Source organism: Schistocerca serialis, chromosome 4 (genome assembly GCF_023864345.2).
Source record: "Schistocerca serialis cubense isolate TAMUIC-IGC-003099 chromosome 4, iqSchSeri2.2, whole genome shotgun sequence".
In the NCBI taxonomy this organism is placed as follows: Eukaryota; Metazoa; Arthropoda; class Insecta; order Orthoptera; family Acrididae; genus Schistocerca; species Schistocerca serialis.
This window is the reverse complement of record NC_064641.1, coordinates 652,701,280-652,722,653: the sequence shown is the minus strand read 5'-3', so window position 1 is coordinate 652,722,653 and position 21,374 is coordinate 652,701,280.

Here is a 21,374-nt window from a genome sequence, read left to right as displayed (position 1 = left end):
GGAATAACATCCATGAAGGAGATACCAACCGACGTCTCGGACGAGACAAGGGAGAACCGGATAGGATCCAACAGCAAGTCCAATGCCGGCCGATGTGGCCGAGCGGTTCTAGGCACTTCAGTCTGGAACCGCGCGACCGCTACGGTCGCCGGTGCGAATCCTGCCTCGGGCATGGATGTGTGTGATGTCCTTAGGTTAGTTAGGTTTAAGTAGTTCTAGGGGGACTGATGACCTCAGATGTTGAGTCCCATAGTGCTCAGAGCCATTTGAACCAAGTCGGAAGTTTGGAGGTCCGGCCTCTGAATTCTTTGGTCGAACACCATAATGGAGTGTAAATTGACACCTGTTTCATGATTGACAGAGTGAGATCACAGAGATTCAAATTAGGATACGATTTTTTTGTTTAGGTTTAGATTACTATTGGATAAGAATTTTACTCAGTGTGTGGTTGCCTTTCACTGATAGCTTGTGTCATCTGAGAGTTGCAGTATTTATTGTGATTTCATTCAGCTCAAAAGAATTTGAGTATGGTACATGCCATCAACTTGCTTGCTTTAAGACCGCTGCATTGAGAAAGAACATGAGAGAATGTGTTGTACACTTTACAGAACAATTTTTGTGTGCAGGTGTCCTCCATGTCTTCTGTCGTTCTTTTTTGTCTAGCAGACTCAGAATACTTTTATCATCCTACCCCAAGTCCAGAGTGTTTGCGTTGTTTGTCTTTACTACACTTTGTCATCTATTCGGTTCCTGTCAGTATCATTGATTTTCATATATGTTGCTGTGATTAGGCACCCCGAGCCACGAGTTTGCCTGAGTTCCGTTTTTGTTTGGGTTTGTATTGTGTCCTCACCGTGGATGGGTGTCTAAAATGATCTCAACTTTTGAGCTTGCTCCAGGCTACTATAGCATAAGGAGCCTTCGACCCTTCGTTGAGTGTTACTTGTGAACGCCCCTCAGAGCGGTACATGCGTGAGGTGGCCAATTTTTTCTTTGAGGAGGACTGATTGAAAGCACGGACAATGCAAGTCATTTAGAGAGGATGCATCATACAGCAACAAATAACTAGGAAAATTAAGACTATGGATCTTACAAACCACACACTACGAACGACATAAGCTCGTTTATCTGTGTACCAACTGTTAGCGGAGACCTGAGCACACCACAGTATAATTTAGCATGAGAGATTGTTTGTAGCATGTCATTAACACACAAGCTTGACTTTCAGGAAGCAGGAGATCTGTGGAGAATTATAATTAAAAAAGGAATATGTACAGAAGTCACCACAACTACATTGGCACTGGACGCGTGCCAAATAGACCAAGCCTATGGTTGCCAGGGTAATCTAGTCCCACAAAGGCGTAAGTATCTATTATTCTAAGATATGAAAACATAGTTTACCATTATGAGCTTTTAGTCCATAGCATTGCGTTGGTATGAGTAGGATTACACGTTATATGTTTATACAAGCTTGATATTAATTTGTATATTTTGACATAAATTTTTGTTTCTGTATTCCAAATGGAATAGGGCTGTGGCTGGTCAAAGACTTGAAAAAAATAAATGCCGACAGCTGTAATTTTATGAATTGTTTTAATAGGTCCCTTTGTGGACGCTGCACCACAGACACATTAATGTCTCACGGTATCCTCGTATACACACATTTTATATTTGTCACCCGTCATGTACGAGTATCTATTATAACTGATTGACAAGCACTGTATTAATATTCATTTTCACTACTAGATATTTGGGAATTGATTTTTGTGCAGATATATCCATTGTTCTTCTTTTGTAGTAAACTATTGTTTAAACAAATCGTTATAGTCGGTCACTGCAGGCGTGCATGCCGACTTGGTCCCAGCATGCTGCAGCACAGGCACGGTCAGCAACCGGGCAATGGGGTTGGGGAACACCCAGCTGATGGTAGACAGTAGACCAACATTGAAGGTGACTGCATACAGTTCTTGACGCAGTGGAACTTTCGAGCCACGTTTCCTTGCTACTTGCGCTCACGCAGTGAAGGAGAGCATGAATGATGGGGAGGATCCCAGGGGGAAAATTTAGAAATTTGTGGTTAGTTACTATGGGACCAAACTGCTGAGGTCATAGGTCCCTAGGCGTACACACTACTTAGTCTAACTTAAACTAACTTACGATAAGGACAACACACATACACACACACCCATGCCCGAGGGAGAACTCGAACCTCCGACGGGGCGAGCCGCGCGAACCGTGACAAGGCGCCCAAGACGATTTGGCTACCCCGCGCAGCCCAAGGGAAATGGCCTGGTGTTAGTGAACAGATAGCAAGGTGCCCGGGGCCGTGCAAATACAAAGCACTACGTCTGGAGGATTAACTACTTTTACCACGACCCACTACACTGACATTTTTCTGGAGTAGCAATCCGCAAGCCACACCGATTGCTTATAGACAACTTGAGTCCCTGTGACTCGTCCATTCAGCCAGGCTGTAACGAAACGCAGTTCTGTGCTGTGAGATCACATACAACACACATATATTTCTTCTTCCAGAGAGAACAGCCACCTCCTACCGACGGTGACAACAGAACCGATCAGGAACAACTTACCATCAATTGGCATTTGCATAACAACAACAAACCTGTTGTGCTACTTCTCTTCTCTGTACGTATCTCGTTCTTCACAGAGCCACGCCAAAATGTGGTCAATCTTGTGAGCTACTCACAAACAAGAAGTTCGGCTTCAAGAACTGCACCAAAGGTGGGATGTATCAGACAACGTTCTAGCGCAGCCAATACAGTCATAAGTGCAAGTCCATGATGCTGCGCTGCCAGTTCGTGGAGAAGAGGCTTCCATTTTTTTTCCACGCTGTCATTGAAAAGAGCGAAGGTATCCAGTATCGCCCACAGCTGTTCAAAAAATGGCTCTGAACACTATGGGACTCAACTGCTGTGGTCATAAGTTCCCTAGAACTTAGAACTACTTAAACCTAACTAACCTAAGGACAGCACACAACACCCAGCCATCACGAGGCAGAGAAAATCCCTGACCCCGCCGGGAATCGAACCCGGGAACCCGGGCGTGGGAAGCGAGAACGCTATCGCACGACCAAGAGATGCGGGCCCCACAGCTGTCCCACACACATAATAATCTACTGCGAGGAGGTTCTTGCCACTGTTCACCAAGCCCTGAGCAATATGGCTGCCTCTGTTTAAGTAATAGTTACACGCGAAGTGAAATAAAAGGGTTGATTGTTGTGAAGTCGTATGACGCTTTCAGTGCTACTGTTGCTAGGCTGTGAGGCTGTCAGATACTTCTCAACTTTTGGAAAAAATGAAGTTCTGTTTACTGAGACGGTGAATCACTTCTTGTAAGCTATTATTTATTATTTTTGATGTAATCACTTTTTTATGATACAATCGTATCCAGTTTCGGTCTTCAGCGGCCATCTTCAGAAGCTATGAGTGGGTTTGGATGACCACGTGTTCATGCATTGCCCATTTGTTGACAGTAATTGAGTAAAAAATAAATAATAATACCTTATTTCTCAGTTTGCTTACATGCCATAGTGATTGCTTGGAACTTGAATTTGTGAACAATTTCTCTGTAACAATACGTATTTTCTTGTAATGTCTTATTCTTACGTTTTATTGTTATAACACTTTACACTGTTCTTAGACTTGTATTTGATGACCATCTACATCGAAACTCCCTACGGGGCGTGGCGGAGGGTACCTTATACCTCTACTAGTCATTTCTTTTCCTGTTCCACTTGCAAACAGAGCGAGGGAAAAACGACTATCTAAATACCACCATACGAGTACGAATTTATCGTATCTTATCTTCGTGGTCTTTATGCACGAAGTATGTTGGAGGCAACAGAATCGTTCTGCAGTTTCCTCGAAATGGTTCTCTAAATTTTCTGAATAGTGTTCTTCGGAAAGAACGTCGTCTTCCCTCCAAGGATTCTTATTTGAATTCCCGAGGCATCTCCGTAACATATGCGTGGTGTTCGAACCTACTAGTAACAAATCTAGCAGGCCGCCACTGAATTGCTTCGATGTCTTCTTAGTCCGACTTGGTTCGGATCCCAAACATTCAAGCAGTACTCAAGAATAGGTCGCACCAGTGTCCTATATGGGGTCTCCATTACAGATGAATCAGATTTTCCTAGAATTCTCCCAATAAACCGAAGTCGACTATTCGCCCTTCCTACCACAATCCTGAAATGCTCGTTCCATTTCATATCGCTTTACATCGTTGCGCTCAGATATTTAAATGACGTGACTGTCAAGCAGGCCACTACTACAACTGTATCCAAACATTACAGATTCGATTTTCCTACTCATTTGCATTAACTTCCATTCATCACATCAACTATAAATTTTAACATCTTGTATCCCCCTACAGACACTCAACTTCGACACCTGACGGTACACCACAGCATCGTCAGCAAATAACCGCAGATTGGTGTCCATCCTCCCCGCCAAATCATTTACGTATATAGAGAGTAATATCGGCCCTATCATACTGCTCTGGGCCACTCATGACGACACCCTTGTCTCTGATGAACACTTGCCGCCGAGGACTACATACTGGGTTCTATAACTTAAGAATTCTTCGAGCCACTCACGTATCTATGAATCTATTCAACATGCTCGACCTTCTCTAACGGCTTGCAGTGTGGCACAGTGTGAAACGCTTTCCGGAAATACAGAAATATGGACTCTGCCTATATTACGCTTCATCCATAGTTCGCAACGTATCATGCCAGAAAAGGGCAAGCTGAGTTTCGCACGTGCAATCCTTTCTAAAACCATGCTGATTTGTGGACATATGATTCCCGCCGTCAAGGAAATTTTTTATATTCGAACTGAGATACGTTCAAGGATTCTGCAGCAAACCAATGTTCGGATATTGGCCTGTAATTTTGTGGACCTGTTCTCATGCCGTCTTATACACGAGAGTCACCTGCGCTTTTTTCGAGTCGCTTGGGACTTTGCGGTGGGTGAGAGATTCACGATAAATGCAAGCTACGTGAGAGGCCAGCACCGTGGAGTACTCTTTGAAAAACCGAATTGTGATTCCGTCCGGACCTGGTGACTTACTGGATTTCAACTGACCACACCTGACACATATTCTCCTTGTATTCATTTTGATGACCAGGTATCCACTGACGTCATAAATTTGTTGTTGTTATTCTCAGGTATATTTAAAACTCACAGTTAACACATATGTCGTTTCTTGCATTTATCATTACAAAGATCATATGTTTCAATTCAATAATACCCTTTACAATCACATGTACTTCACATAACTGTTTGTTTGTACCTATTTGTAAGACTCGCCAAGGGTCTTTCCGCAGTGGTAACACCGGTTCCTATCAGAACCGAAGTTAAGCGCTGTCGGTCTTGGTTAGCACTTGGATGGGTGACCGTTCGGTTTGCCGAGCGCTGTTGGCAAACAGCGTACACTCAACCATTCTGAGGCAAATTGAGGAACTACTTGATCGAGAAGTAGCGGCTCTGTTCACGAAAATACATCGGCTGGGAGTTCGGTGTGCTGACCGTGTGCCCCTCCATTTTCGCATCCAGTGACTTCTACTAGCGGAAGGTGACACAGCGGTCGGTCGGTGCAGTTGGACCTTCCGAGGCCTGTTCGGACGGACTTTAGTACTTGTAAGATTGATGTTGATTTTTCTGTCTATGCACTATGACTTTTGGCACGCACTTACTTGTTGGTCACATGTCACGTTTGACAAATATTTCATAATCAGAAATGTTCGGATTTATTAGTATCTTCATTGTCCAGATACACCAGGATTTACTATATGCGCTTACTATTGGACCACATTATTAGTATTTACACATGGCACACATCATATATCACACATGTTATTGCATATCTCATGAGGAATGTGTGTTAACGAGAGGGGATTATTGAATGTTTGGACTTTCAGTCAATTCAAGTTCTGTTTCTTTTGGTTGCAATAAGGGAGACCATATTTTGTGGAGGGACAGAGGTTCTTTAGTATATTTTAAAATAGTTTTGAATATTTCTTCTCTGGACTTAGTAAAAGAGTTTGGGACTTAGTCGCATTGGATATGTTCCATTTATGTTTTAATTGTTTAACTGTACGACTGAGATGTAGAGACCATTCGGTCACATTTGGAAAATATCAGCAACATCCAGCATGACCTTCAGCCCGTATTCAGCTGTGAAGGACATACACTCCTGGAAATTGAAATAAGAACACCGTGAATTCATTGTCCCAGGAAGGGGAAACTTTATTGACACATTCCTGGGGTCAGATACATCACATGATCACACTGACAGAACCACAGGCACATAGACACAGGCAACAGAGCATGCACAATGTCGGCACTAGTACAGTGTATATCCACCTTTTGCAGCAATGCAGGCTGCTATTCTCCCATGGAGACGATCGTAGAGATGCTGGATGTAGTCATGTGGAACGGCTTGCCATGCCATTTCCACCTGGCGCCTCAGTTGGACCAGCGTTCGTGCTGGACGTGCAGACCGCGTGAGACGACGCTTCATCCAGTCCCAAACATGCTCAATGGGGGACAGATCCGGAGATCTTGCTGGCCAGGGTAGTTGACTTACACCTTCTAGAGCACGTTGGGTGGCACGGGATACATGCGGACGTGCATTGTCCTGTTGGAACAGCAAGTTCCCTTGCCGGTCTAGGAATGGTAGAACGATGGGTTCGATGACGGTTTGGATGTACCGTGCACTATTCAGTGTCCCCTCGAAGATCACCAGTGGTGTACGGCCAGTGTAGGAGATCGCTCCCCACACCATGATGCCGGGTGTTGGCCCTGTGTGCCTCGGTCGTATGCAGTCCTGATTGTGGCGCTCACCTGCACGGCGCCAAACACGCATACGACCATCATTGGCACCAAGCCAGAAGCGACTCTCATCGCTGAAGACGACACGTCTCCATTCGTCCCTCCATTCACGCCTGTCGCGACACCACTGGAGGCGGGCTGCACGATATTGGGGCGTGAGCGAAAGACGGCCTAACGGTGTGCGGGACCGTAGCCCAGCTTCATGGAGACGGTTGCGAATGGTCCTCGCCGATACCCCAGGAGCAACAGTGTCCCTAATTTGCTGGGAAGTGGCGGTGCGGTCCCCTACGGCACTGCGTAGAATCCTACGGTCTTGGCGTGCATCCGTGCGTCGCTGCGGTCCGGTCCCAGGTCGACGGGCACGTGCACCTTCCGCCGACCACTGGCGACAACATCGATGTACTGTGGAGACCTCACGCCCCACGTGCTGAGCAATTCGGCGGTACGTCCACCCGGCCTCCCGCATGCCCACTATACGCCCTCGCTCAAAGTCCGTCAACTGCACATACGGTTCACGTCCACGCTGTCGCGGCATGCTACCAGTGTTAAAGACTGCGATGGAGCTCCGTATGCCACGGCAAACTGGCTGACACTGACGGCGACGGTGCACAAATGCTGCGCAGCTAGCGCCATTCGACGGCCAACACCGCGGTTCCTGGTGTGTCCGCTGTGCCGTGCGTGTTATCATTGCTTGTACAGCCCTCTCGCAGTGTCCTGAGCAAGTATGGTGGGTCTGACACACCGGTGTCAATGTGTTCTTTTTTCCATTTCCAGGAGTGTATATCGAGGTCTGTTGGGATCCCTAGGAATGTTTCTGTGTTGAGTGTTGGTTCATTACGTTTCATTTTTCTTATGTTTGGCAAAGTTGTCCCTTTCTTCCTTTTATTTATTTTTCTGCAGAATCATTGATGTACGGGTAACCACAAAGTGACGTTTTTGCTTGTCCATGCCGCACTATCAAGATTTAAGAGCAGTATGCCTTCCGCAAAAATTTACTTTAAGTGGAGGGCTGCGAAAGACGGAAAGTCGTCTGGAATTGCCTTTTCATCCATTTTCTTTATTTAGTCAGTTGGACTCAGATAAGTAGGGATTTTCACAAGGTTGGTAAGGCTCTGCGATCAGTTATTCTTATTAAACAGTCATAATGTCAATTCTTAGGGCCCGTTACGATTCCCGGCTACGGCTACGGCTACGGCTACGGCCCGTTTCGATTCCCGGCTGGGTTGGCGATTTTCTCAGCTCAGTGACTGGGTGTTGTCCTTATCATCATCATTTCATCCCCATCGACCCGCAAGTCGCCGACGTGGCGTGAAATCGAAAGACTTGCACCCGGCGAACGGTCTACCCGATGGGAGGCCTTAGTCACACGACATTTTATTAAAGAGTGTTGACAGCGGTTCTCATACCGAACTCAGTGATAGTTATTTGCATGAAGAAATTAGAGGCGGTGGACTGAGTGCACGTTTTCTAGGAGCTGCAGCTGGGCCACTTTAGGGTGCCAGTTCAGAGAACCCGGAGGGGCGCGGGAACATGTATGTCAGCTGAGCTAGGGTGACTTGCACTGGCGCTTTCACGCAATGGACGACAAGATGGAGGACATGGCCCGAGCTAGATGGGGAGGGGGAGGGGGGGCTTCAAGAGTCAAAGAGTAGAGCCATTAGCGAGCTGTAATACATTGCAACAGGGGCCAGCGGCAGTACTTTTTATGACTGCTTTCGCCGACTCGTGACAGACGAGCGCCCAGGCAATTGTTCTCGGCTGAGGAGAGTGTATTCCTCCGATTCTTGAGATGTACTCAGGATGTTTCCTGTGGACCTTCCTATGAAATCGATTTGGACTCAGAGCGCGAAGATCAATCCAGTCCACGTTGCCCAATCTTCTTCTTCGGATTTCCTCTTGCTCAGCCTGCCCTTTCTAAATTTTGGACCTGAATATTTCCCTTTGTTCGACATCTGATGCAATGATGTCAATTCCACATTAGCTTTGATCTCAACAGTCCGTGACCGTTTTGTCTTTACTCCTGTTGTCAAAGAATTCGACTATCTGTTTTGCAAGTCTGTCTCGGTTTATTTTTTCAATATGTCCACAGAATCTTAACGTGTGTATTCTAATGCAATAGTGGACACTTGTGTTTTCTTTCATTTCCTTTTTGACTCTGACTCAGTATTGTTCAACAAGTTCTGAGTCTAGAATTTTGCTTAAGATTTTGTTTTCCTTTTTTCATTGTTTTCAATGCCTGTTTTCCTATTCAAAATTAGTGTTTCCGGTCCATAGAAGCATTCTGGTTTAATTACTATGTTTTCTTAGTTTCGTGTGCTTGGAGATATATTTCTTGCTGTGTCGATTCCACATCCCTAAATTATTTGACCAAGATATTTAAACTGTAGAACTCGTTTAATTTTGCAATTTTTGTTTCCACGAAATTTTGTCCTTTTTTGTTGCAGGTCACTTTTGTAATCCTTTCCGCAACTTCTTTAGAGTTCATTGTGATTCTGGGCTTTTGAAATGTCGCGAGTTATTACTGCAACATTGTCTGCAAAACGCTAGGCGGTCTATAGAGTACTTGCATCTAGCTGAAATGATTGGTTGTTGAGTTCTCTTGATTGATGTCTGTTCGCGCAATTCTTGTTTCACTTTCTCAACGATGGAATTGAAAAGTAATAGAGCCACCCCAGTTTCTTTTCTTAGTGCAGTTTTGATTTCCAAAGTATCTGAGATTTCCCCCACAACTTCTTTTTTGTTTTATTTACTAGCTTCTGGGCCATGTCCATTCAGCCCTGTCACTAGGGTGATGTCAATTATGACGATACGAAAATAAGCACAACACAAACACTCCAGTCCCCGAGAGAAGAAAATCTCCAACCCGGGTAGGAATTGAACCCAGACCCCTTCACTTATCAATCCGCCTCGCTGACGGCACAGCTATCGAAGCGGAGCCCGTAATTAAAACTTTGGATTTCGTGGGTCAGTGACTGAATTGTGATTGCAAGTGTTTTCAGATCTAGACCTTGTTCTTTTGATATTTAGAAGAGTGATTCACGTCAGCCGAGACACAAGCTTTTTTTTAAATCAACAAATGTGTTGACTAAATTTTTGCTATAATTTCTCTAATGTCTTATGATTAGCAATAGGTTCAGGATTGCTCTGGACACGAATCCTGCCTGATATTCTCCAATTTTTGGTTCAGATTGTTTCCGGGCACAGTCGAAAAGATACTGAAACAAAATTTTGTATCCAGCTGATATAACAATGATCCACTGTAGGTATCTACATCTGTTGTGTCTCCGTAAAACAAATTATTATTATTGTATTTTAGCATTTTGTATGTTTTATTGCTACGTCTTTAAAATTATAGGCGTCTGTGGCGTGTTAAAACTGAGAGCGATGGCAATTTATAGAGGTGGGGGTGAGATGGGGTGGGTTGTCAGAACCAGTAACAAATTATGACGACGAAACCCTTCACCACCACCACCACATCCTCACCACCACCATCACCACCCCACTATCAGCACCAGAACCAAATCCCGGATCCGTATCTGTATAATAATGCACGAAATTATTTTCTGCATAGAATGGGTGGCACAGAAGACAAGCACTATAGTCGTAAACAGATCAACTTGTACATTTCTGACACTAAGACAATATCTTAGGAGTGTTACGTGACAGCTAGAGTAACAGCGTTCGGCGAACACCTCTCGGCAAACTTTGAAAGTTCCTCGGCAGAGTCCTCTCCCGAACCCATATATCAGAACAGCCCGGCTTTCCTCGGTGTTCCATATTCGGCCGTAGCTCCTTGAGGAAGATAGAAGCCGTTCGCGCTGCATGGTAATAGGGGATAAACGCGAGGTCATTAACAAGGAAGACGGACGACGGCCGGTGGCCGGTGCGGCATTAATTGAAAATGCGTGTCTGCCTTGGGGACTAATGGTGGCTCGGCCGCGAGAGGATGAAGACGTCGGCACAGTTCGTCGACTTCCAGCGCGAGTGTGCGTGGCTGGGACAGACACGCTGTGGAGGCAGGGCGAGGCACCCGGGAGCGGAGGCGGGCAAAGGGGGGCGGAGGGGGGCTTAAATAAAGCCCCGTAAGTTATGCTGCTGTAGCCTTGGCAATTGGTACGGCCTATCTGCATATCAAAACAGTGAAACACCCAGCCAAAGTGGCGGCGCGGAACCTGTTCGGAGTGGAAGGCCTCGTCCATATATGGCAGGCGGGCCCACGTGCGTGTGTGTGTGTGTGTGTGTGTGTGTGTGTGTGCCAAGCGGCTGGCATGGGTGTGTTCTGGCGCGCCGCGAAGCGCGGGGGCGGACAGGCCCCCGTGTGTGTGTGTGTGTGTGTGTGTGTGTGTGTGTGGACGCCTCGCTGGAACCGAGAGGCCTCCAGTCCCAGCGTGTGACGACGCTGCTGTCAGGATACTGTCGTGGCTGCTGCAACACACGGGAACCGACAGAGAGAAAACTGTCATATCCCTTTGCAGCCACGTATGTACTTGCTTTCTCCGCAGCAGTGCTCGATTTTAATTCTCCTGAAAGCTGTCTCCCAATGCCTGTGGGCAAAACAGAGATTTAACCTTTAATCAACATAAGACACATGACGGACAGAGTTCTAACTTATTTCTGTAAGAGTCTGTCTTTCCTTGCGATTACCCCATCGTAAGGTATCAGTTGTAGCAGGATTAGTAACATTTATTTTTTTCTAGCTTATTTTTTCAAGAGAAGACAATTTACAGAACTGAACTTTTAAACTAAATGAAATATGTAGAGAGTAGAATATGAAAATATCTTCTAGTCAAATTCAAATGGCTCTGAGCACTATGGGACTTAACATCTATGGTCATCAGTCCCCTAGAACTTAGAACTACTTAAACCTAACTAATCTAAGGACAGCACACAACACCCAGTCATCACGAGGCAGAGAAAATCCCTGACCCCGCCGGGAATCGAACCCGGGAATATCTTCTAGTCGATCTAACTCAATGATCTGGAGAGAATTTCTGTACGGTGCGAAAAGTGGCAATTGGCACTAAACAAAGAAAAGTGCGAGGTCGTCCACATCGGTACTAAAAGAAATCCGATAAATTTTGGGTATACGATAAATCACACAAATCTAAGGGCTGTCATTTCGACTAAATTCCTAGGAATTACAATTACGAGCAACTTAAACTGGAAAGACCACGTAGATAATATTGTGCCGAAGGCGAAGCATAGACTGCGCTTTGTTGGCAGAACACTTAGAATTGCGACAAACCCACTAAAGAGACAGCCTACATTACACTTGTTCGTCCTTTGCTGAAATATTGCTGCGCGGTATTAGGATCCTTACCAGGTAGGATTGACAGAGGACATCGAAAAAGTGCAAACAAGGACAGCTCGTTTCGTGTTATCGCGCAATGGGGGTGAGAGTGTCACTGACATGATAAGCGAGTTGGGGTGGCAGTCACTGAAACAACGGCTGTTTTCTTTACGGCGAGATCTATTTACGAAGTTTCAATCACCAACTTTCTCTTCCGAATGCGAAAATATTTTGTTGACAACCACCTACGTAGGGAGAAATGATCATCATAATAAAATAAGATAAATCAGAGCTCTAACGGAAAGATTTAGGTGTTCCTTTTTCCCACGCGCCATTCGAGAGTGGAATGGTACAGAAGTAGTAAGAAAATGGTTCCCTGAACCCTCTGTCAGGCACTTAAGTGTGAATTTCAGAGTAACCATGTAGATGTAGAGTGGCATTTTGTGCAAAATATTCAGTGGAAACCAAGACAGTGCCCAATGAAAAAAAAAAATTTAACCGGTAAAATATTTTAACTACCTTCGATATAAAATATCTATGAATATGGACAAGAAAGGCAGATTAAATTGATCTGAAAGTGAGGAAAGTTTGATAATCTTTCATTTTGTCCATCTCAGTTGTATGAATATACATTTTATTGCTGCAGTGATTACGGGTTTGGTCGAGACGTCCATTCTCAAATCAAACATCTAAAAATTTTAATGTACATGTCGTACAGAAATAATTACATACAGTACGCACGTCCATGTTACAAGTATTTATGATTATAGATACCCCTCGTTATTAACGCTGACTAGCTATGAAACAAAAGGCACGAACAGCTTTTTAGAAAAATGGCAAACTGTGAGCAACAAACACTCTCTTATCTGTCAATAAGACAACCTGTGTGTATACTGATGCACCTGGACGACACAACCATACCGACAAATATAATTTTTTCTGATCGACGGGACACCTTGGTAGTTGTCGCCCTCTGACGTATGCGTATGCGCATATGGCTACCTATTAACTTGCTATGGTGCTGCCGCATCCACCATCATTTATTAACAACATTTGCATGAGATAGAAAGCAACCAGTTTCAAATTACAAGAAATGTAAACAATTTTGTTTTAAAAAATAACGTAGTCTATAAACTAAACATACAAAGAAAGAGGTGACGACTAGCGCTGTACTTCATTGTAAGATACAATATTTCTACATATATCGAAATAATAATACAGTAAGAAAAAATTGCTACATTCCGTACAGGAAGTCAATGTTAAAATCTAAAATATCAGTTCTTATCATACGTTATTCATACACTGTCTGGAGAAACAAAAATAAGATGAAAGTCATGAAAAATATGTGCAAATAAGGCTTTTGCTTTGAATGCGCCCTTCAAACCATGGATGATAATTGCGTCGGATAGTGCTTACTGTGGTGATCATTTATTCATTGCGCAACTGGAGGTTTGTTACTAAAGGTTACCCAAACAATGTAAATAGAAATATGTAACGTTCTATGTCTTTCACTTTATTTTTATTTCTCCAGACAGTGTAAGAATGACATATAAGAAAGGACAATTTAGATTTTAGCACTGGCTTCCTGTACTGAATGTAGCAAATTTTTGGTATTCTGTTATTTTTTCAAGTGATATTTAGGAATTTTGTGCCTTGCAATGAAAAGTACAGGGCTGTATACTCAGTAGTGTTCTTATGTAACATTTCAAACAAAGCATTTATGTAAGTACACATACCACTGTCAGGAGGCTATACAGAATGTATTGTAATTATTGGGTTATACGCAGACAGTTCGAATTACACGATACTAGAAGCAAAGAATTGTCAGATACTTCCGACTTTATGGTTACGTGCGACCACTAACTTGATTTTGCGTAAACGTCATCCCAGTCAGGAAAAGGTAACAATATTGTACAAGATTAATAACAGTTATTTGAGGTACTTTGGCAGAAATGCAGGTGTTTTGAATGAACGCGACTCGTAGTTAAAGCAGGTGCCCAAAATGTCGGCCTTATACCAAGTTGCAAGCCTGTATCTGTCGCCGGAGTGAGTTTCAGATTCTTTCAAACACGCCTGGACCATTTCGAAATTGGTGACATGCACTTACAAGTCTCCTCACCAATTCTTCAACCTCGTTAACCAGAGTGGTGTACACTACACCGTTACGGTGGCCTCGAACACAGTACTTTAGACATGGATTTTCATATAAAAAGGCATCTGCGTAAGCATTAAGTGAAGAACTTAGGTTGTTTTCGTTACACGTGTATTTAGTACTGCCGTATGTACTCGGGGAATTAAAGCTTTTAAGTTTTATCTTTTATTTCTCTTCAAAACGCGTAAAGTCCATATCGCGCATACGCAATCTTAGGCCTCATGTTTCGGGTAAACAAGTTTTGAATTTTTCATTATGTTACTATATTAATGTTATACGCATATACTAGTGTTACACATAACTTTAGCGACTCTTGTGATCTGTAGTTAATAGAATACTGCCGTCGTTGTACAGCTAAATTTTGTAAAAAGATTATAATAAACCATGAGCGAGAAGTGTTTGAGCTGGCGTAGGAAAGTTAGTTGTGAGGCTTTATGCAGGTGGTGTGGCAGATGATTACATTGGGTTGAATGTAGTGAAAAGGGAATTCGGGAAGTAAATGGATCTCTTCTATAGTGCTGCAGAAGTATGTTCAAGGGGGATAGGACAAATCTGAACAGGAAGGAAGCTTAGAGCCCTTAAGGCTGAACTGGGTAGTGCTACTAAGGACTACTAAGGAATTCATGAGATTGTGGGGGGGGGGGGGGGGTTGAAGACAGGTGGGAAGTGGTAGCAAGGAACAGAGACCACAGAAAGAGAACAGTATCTGACAGTTTCATCACTGGCACAAACAACTGATTTCTGATTTGCCTTCCTACCTCAATTAACTAAGAAAGAGGCTCAAGTAGATGCAAGAGTAGTTAATACTCAACAGACTTCCACCAGGAAACCAACTGTTTAAAAATATAGAAAGTAGGAGGAAAGTTCTGTTTTTAGGCTGTAGCCATGGAAGCGGTGTGGACCAGATCCTGTAGGAAACATTAGATGACAGTTATCAGGTCACAAGTTTTTCAAAGTCCGCTGCATTCCTTAGCCAAGTGATAGGGGATTTAGCATATTGTGCAAGGGTTTTACAAATCAAGATCATGTTGTGATAGTTGATGGAGCAGGAAACAGTACTGATAGCGGTCAGCGCTAAAATATTGAGTGTTACCTGGTAATGAAAGCGTCTCCAACAAACCATACAAATGTTGGCTTGGTTCCAGCTTTCATGCGGTATGAACCGCCCCAATTAAACAGTTCTGTCAGTAGGGTCAATATAAAGTTAGATCAGCTAACTATTTCGTCAGGAATGGGGTTAGTTCCTGGTGATACTATTAGTAAGTGGGACTTCACAAGGCATGGCCTGCATCTCAGTAGGAAAGGGAAGTGTAAACTGGCCAGTATGATAAAGTCTTCAAGGGGGGCACTGAAGCTCATTGTATTTTGTCTTTTTAGGCTAAGATCAGTGTCCAGTCATTCAAAATTGGATGAAATTAAGCGTGACGAGAAGCTCAGACAGACAGGTACTAGAGATGTTAAGATGTCACAGAACTCTCATAAAAGTACAGTGTAAAATAATGTTAGTATATCACAAGGTTATCATAAAAGTAAATGTGAAAAATATTAGTATATTGCATCTGAACCTCAAGGTATAAGAAACAAAGTAGATGAGCTTCTGAGGGTGGAACAGATGTAATATGCCTTTCTGAACATTGTATAGTCACAGATATAGAAAAGTTAAATGTAGGTAAATATAAGCTTGCAGCACATGTAAGTAGAGAGGCTATGGAAGGAGGAGGTGTTGCCATGCATGTTAAAACTTATCACAGTGTGAAAAATTTAGAAATTAAAGAATTTTGTGTAGAGCAATATACAGATACAGGTGCCTGTGAGCTTAAATTAAATAATGGTACTTTTGTAATTTTCTGAAAGAGTCTGATAGAAAGGATGACCATGAAGTATTACTTTCAATTTGACATCAGTTATTGATTTTCCTATTCAGGTACTACACAAATATAGCACAATGATAGGTAATTTTTTTATAGATTTACTCAAATAAAAGCTTTTGCTATGAAGAATAGTCTTTCTTGTCGTGATGCCACAGAATTCCGTCTACCACACTTTACAGAGCGGGAAAATTCCGATCTGTGCGTTCTGCAATGCGGCGTGGACGTCAAGCACCTTGTCGCCTACTCGTGGGTTCATCGTCCTTTCCATTGCACTAGCACGTTAAAAGCCGATCAGCTTCGCCGTTCCCGAGGTGCCCATTATGACATCCCACCATAAAAACCTGCCCTTCGTCAAAATTACGTATGTCAGTGCATTCCCTGATTCGTGGCTCATGCCGTCGCTTGTATGTTCTCCAATTCATCTACGCTCTGCTTACATACACTCATGCTCATAAAATACCGATAATTGCAGAATGTGGTGCCACACAACGTGGCACTTCACAAAACTGACGCTAATAGCATAGGCACATAGGGAACACACACGACACAGATCTGTAAGTCCACGGTATTGGTGATAAGGTGAGAAAACACATGTGCTACAAAACGCCACTGTTTCCTGCATGTACCCCGACATCAATATGGGATATGATTATCATGCACACGTACACAGGCCGCACAACGGGCTGGCATACTCTGGATCAGGTGGTCGAACAGCTTTTGGGATATAGCCGCCCATTCTTGCACCAGTGCCTGTCGGAGCTCCTGAAGTGTCCTAGGGGTTTGAAGACGTGCAGCGATACGTCGGCCGAGAGCATCCCAGACGTGCTCGTTGGGGTTTAGGTCTGGAGAACAGGTTGGCCACTCCATTCGCCTGATATCTTCTGTTTCAAGGTACTCCTCCACGATGGGAGCTCGGTAGGGCCGTGCATTATCATCCATCAGGAGGAAGGTGGGACCCACTGCACCCCTGAAAAGGCGGACATACTGGTGCAAAATGACGTCCCGATACACCTGACCTGTTACAGTTCCTCTGTCAAAGACATGCATGGGTGTACGTGCAACAATCATAATCCCACCCCACACCATCAAACCACGATCTCCGTACAGATCCTTTTCAAGGACATTAAGGGGTTGGTATCTGGATCCTGGTTCACTGTTCAGATTATACCTGGAGTCGTCTGTGAACATAACCTGGGACCACTGTTCCAATGACCATGTACTGAGTTCTTGACACCAGGCTTCTCGGGCTCTCCTGTGACGAGGGGTCAGTTGAATCCACCTTGCAGGTCTCCGGGTGAATAAACCATGTCTGTTCAGTCGTCTGGAGACAACTTTCCAGTGGCTCCAGTAAGGTCCCAAGCAAAGCTACCTGCAGTACTCCGTGGCCGTCTACAGGCACTGATGGTCAGATATCGGTCTTCTTGTGGTGTTGTACACTGTGGGCGTCCTGTACTGTAGCGTCTGGACACGTTTCCTGTCTGCAGGAATCGCTGCCATAATCTTGAGATCACTCTTAGTGGCACACGGAGGGCCCGTGCTAATAGCATACGACACAGATATGTAAATCCACGGTATTGGTGATAAGTTGAGAAAACCGTTCCGAAACACATGTGCTTCAAAACGCCACTGTTTTCTGCGCATGTACCCTGACATCAAAATGGGATATGATCACCATGCACATGTACAGCGGCAGCACAATGGGTTGGCATATTCTGGAGTAGGTGGTCAAGCAGGTACTGGGGTTAGCCTCCAATTCTTACACCAGTGGCTTTTGGGGATCCTGAAGTGTCCTAGGCGTTTGAAGACGTGTGCAGCGATACGTCGACCGAGAGCATCCCAGAAGTGCTTGATGGGGTTTAGGTCTGGAGAACAGGCAGGCCACTCCAGCCTCCTGGTATCTTCTGTTTCAAGGTACTCCTTCACGATGGCATCTCGGTGGGGCCGTGAGCTATCATCCATCTGGAGGAAGGTGGGACCCACTGCACTCCTGAAAAGGCATACATACTGGTGCAAAATGATGACCCAATAACCTGACCTGTTACATTTCCTCTGTCAAAGACATGCAGAGGTGTACGTGCACCAATCATAATCCCACCCCACACCATCGAACCACGACCTTCATACAGGTCCCTTTCAATGACATTAAGGGGTTGGTTTCTGGTTCCTGGTTCACGCCCGATCAAAACCTGGCGAGAATCACTGTTAAGACTATACCTGGACTCATCCGTGAACATAACCTGGGACCACTGTTCCAATGACCACGTACTGTGTTCTTGACACCAGGCTTTACGGGCTCTCCTGTGACCAGGGTCTGTGGAATGCACCTTGCAGGTCTCCGGGCGAATAAATCATACCTGTTCAGTCGTCTGTAGACTGTGTGTCTGGAGACAACTGTTCTAGCGGCTGCGGTAAGGTCCCGAGCAAGGCTACCTACAGTACTCCGTGGCCGTCTGCGAGCGCTGATAGTAAGATCTCGGTCTTGTTGTGGTGTTGTACACTGTGGACGTACCATACTGTAGCGCCTGGACACGTTTCCTGTCTGCTGGAATCGTTGCCACAATGTTGAGAACACGCTTCGTGGCACACGGAGGGCCCATGCTACGACCTGCTGTGTGTGGTTCAAATGGCTCTGAGCACTATGGGACTTAACATCTTTGGTCATCATTCCCCTAGAACTTATAACTACTAAACATAACTAACCTAAGGACAACACACTTATCCATGCTCGAGGCAGGATTCGAACCTGTGACCGTAGCGGTCACGCGGTTCCAGACTGAAGCGCCTAGAACCGCACGGCCACACCGGCCGGCTGCTGTGTGTGACCAGCCTCCAGTCGCCCTTGTATTCTACCCCTCATAACGTCATCAATATGTGTTCTTTGAGCCAGTTTCAACACACAGTCACCATTAGCACGTCTGAAAACGTCTGCACACTTACGCGCTGCACCGTACTCTGACATGCACCAACAGACCTCTGCGTGTGTAGATTGCTGCCAGCGCCACCGTGCGACGACCACAGGTCAAATGCACCGCCTGGTCATACTCCGCGGTGATTTAAACCCGCAAACCACCCACCATTGCCTTGTTTCACCATGTATCAGCCTTATCCGTAATTTATGAGCGTGAGTGTAGTTTCCTTACCACGTCATGTGACCGCAGCGTCACCAAGTGGTGTTCAGTCTCCTGGTGGCAATGGTCGTTAGGTTTTCGCTCATCATTTCCTGTCGCGTTATTTCCTTTTGTGACACTCTGTTTTCTAATGTTAAGATACACTGAGGTGACAAAAGTCACGGGATACCACCTAAACCGGTCGGACCTCCTTTCGCCCTGCGTAGTGCAGCAACTCACGTGATCTGGACTCAACAAGTCGCTGGAAGTCCCCTGCAGACATACTAAGCAATGCTGCCTCTACAGCCGTCCATAATTGCGAAAGTGTTGCCGGTGCAGGATTTTCTGCACGAACTGACCTCTTGATTATGTCCCATAAATGTTGGATGGCATTCATGTCTGGCGATCTGGGTGGCCCAATCATTCGCTCTGACTGTCCAGAATGTCCTTCGAAGAAATCAGGTTTCGTGTTCTCTACGCCACACTCAAACCCTACTATCAGCTCATATCAACTGAAATCGGGAGATTGGGCCACTGTTTTCCAGTCTTCCAGGGTCCAACCGATGATACGAGCCCACCAGAGGCGCTGCAGGCAGCGTCGCAGAGTTAACAAAGGCGCTCGTGTCCGTCGTCTGCTGACATTGCCTATTAACCCCAAATTTTGCCATACTGTTCAAATTGGTACGGTGATCCTACTTTTTGAATCTTCCCCTTTTGCATGAAAAGAATGACTGTGCTGGTAAAACTTCTGCATTACTTGATTTTCAAACTCCAGAGTGAAACTGAATGTACTGAGACTGTTTTCTCTTTACTTATTCTGATCATTTCTAAACTGACACACAATATTTTAGCACAACGCAATCTGACTTTCAATAATCCATATAAAAGAATAGCCCTGGCTAACAATAACCTATACCCTTCATGAATCACTTACCTCACCAAAATCTTCGTTACTCGAAGTACTGCAGTACAGCGAGCGGCAATACTGCCAGCTAAATAAAATATTCTAACTACTGAAGGCACTAACTACTGATAGGCATATAGTAAGCAAATGAAAGATTTTGGTGGAAAACAAACAATGTATTTACCATATATATATATATATATATATATATATATATATATATATATATATATATATATATATTCTTGACATCCAGTTTAACAGACTTCCTTTTCCTGACGGACACACGTCCAGATCAGATCGTCCGCTCATATTAACATCTCAGAATTCTGGCATCTCTCTCCCCACATCCACCACTGCTGGCGGCTCACCTCCAACTGCCCAACGCTACGGGCTGTTCACTTCCAACCGCCCAACACTACACTGGCGAATAACTTCCAACAACGAGTCCAGCCAGCCACAGAATGCACACAGCGCAGTCAGCAATTTTAATACAGAGCGCTAGGGGGCGTTACCAACATAAAAACCTAAACGGCCTACTTACAGTCTCACATTGGTTTCTGCGGTTATTTGCCGCAATGTTGGTTGTCTGTTAGCACTGACTAGTCTACATAATCGCTGCTGCTCTCGGTCCTTCAGTGATATCCGTCGGACAGTGCCATATCCGTGGTGAGAAGTAATGCCTGAAATTTGGTATTCTCGGCACACTCTTGACACTATGGATGTCGGAATACTGAACTTCCTAACGATTTACGAAACTGAATATCCCATGCGTCTAGTTCCAACTACCATTCCACGTCCAATGTATGTTGATCCGCATCGAGCGGGCATAATGGTGTCGGAAACCTTTTCATGAGAATCACCTATGTACGAATGACAGCTCCGCCATCGCATTTCCGTTTTATACCTTGTGTATGCGATACTAGTGGCACTTGTGTAATTGTACATCCCTATCCCATCACTTTTGTCCTCTCAATGTAAGACTCCATCCATGCAACGGGAAAACCTTTAATATCACACGATTTTAGTTTTCCCAACAGCTTTATATGATTTACTCAGTCAAAGGCTTTGGCAATATCACAGAAAATACTAACAGGGTAATTTGTTTTTGTTTAGTTCCACAAAACTGAGTTCTTGTGATCATGCATCATTTTCTCTTTGAGCTGTTAATAAAGTGTTATTCTCAGAAAGACGTG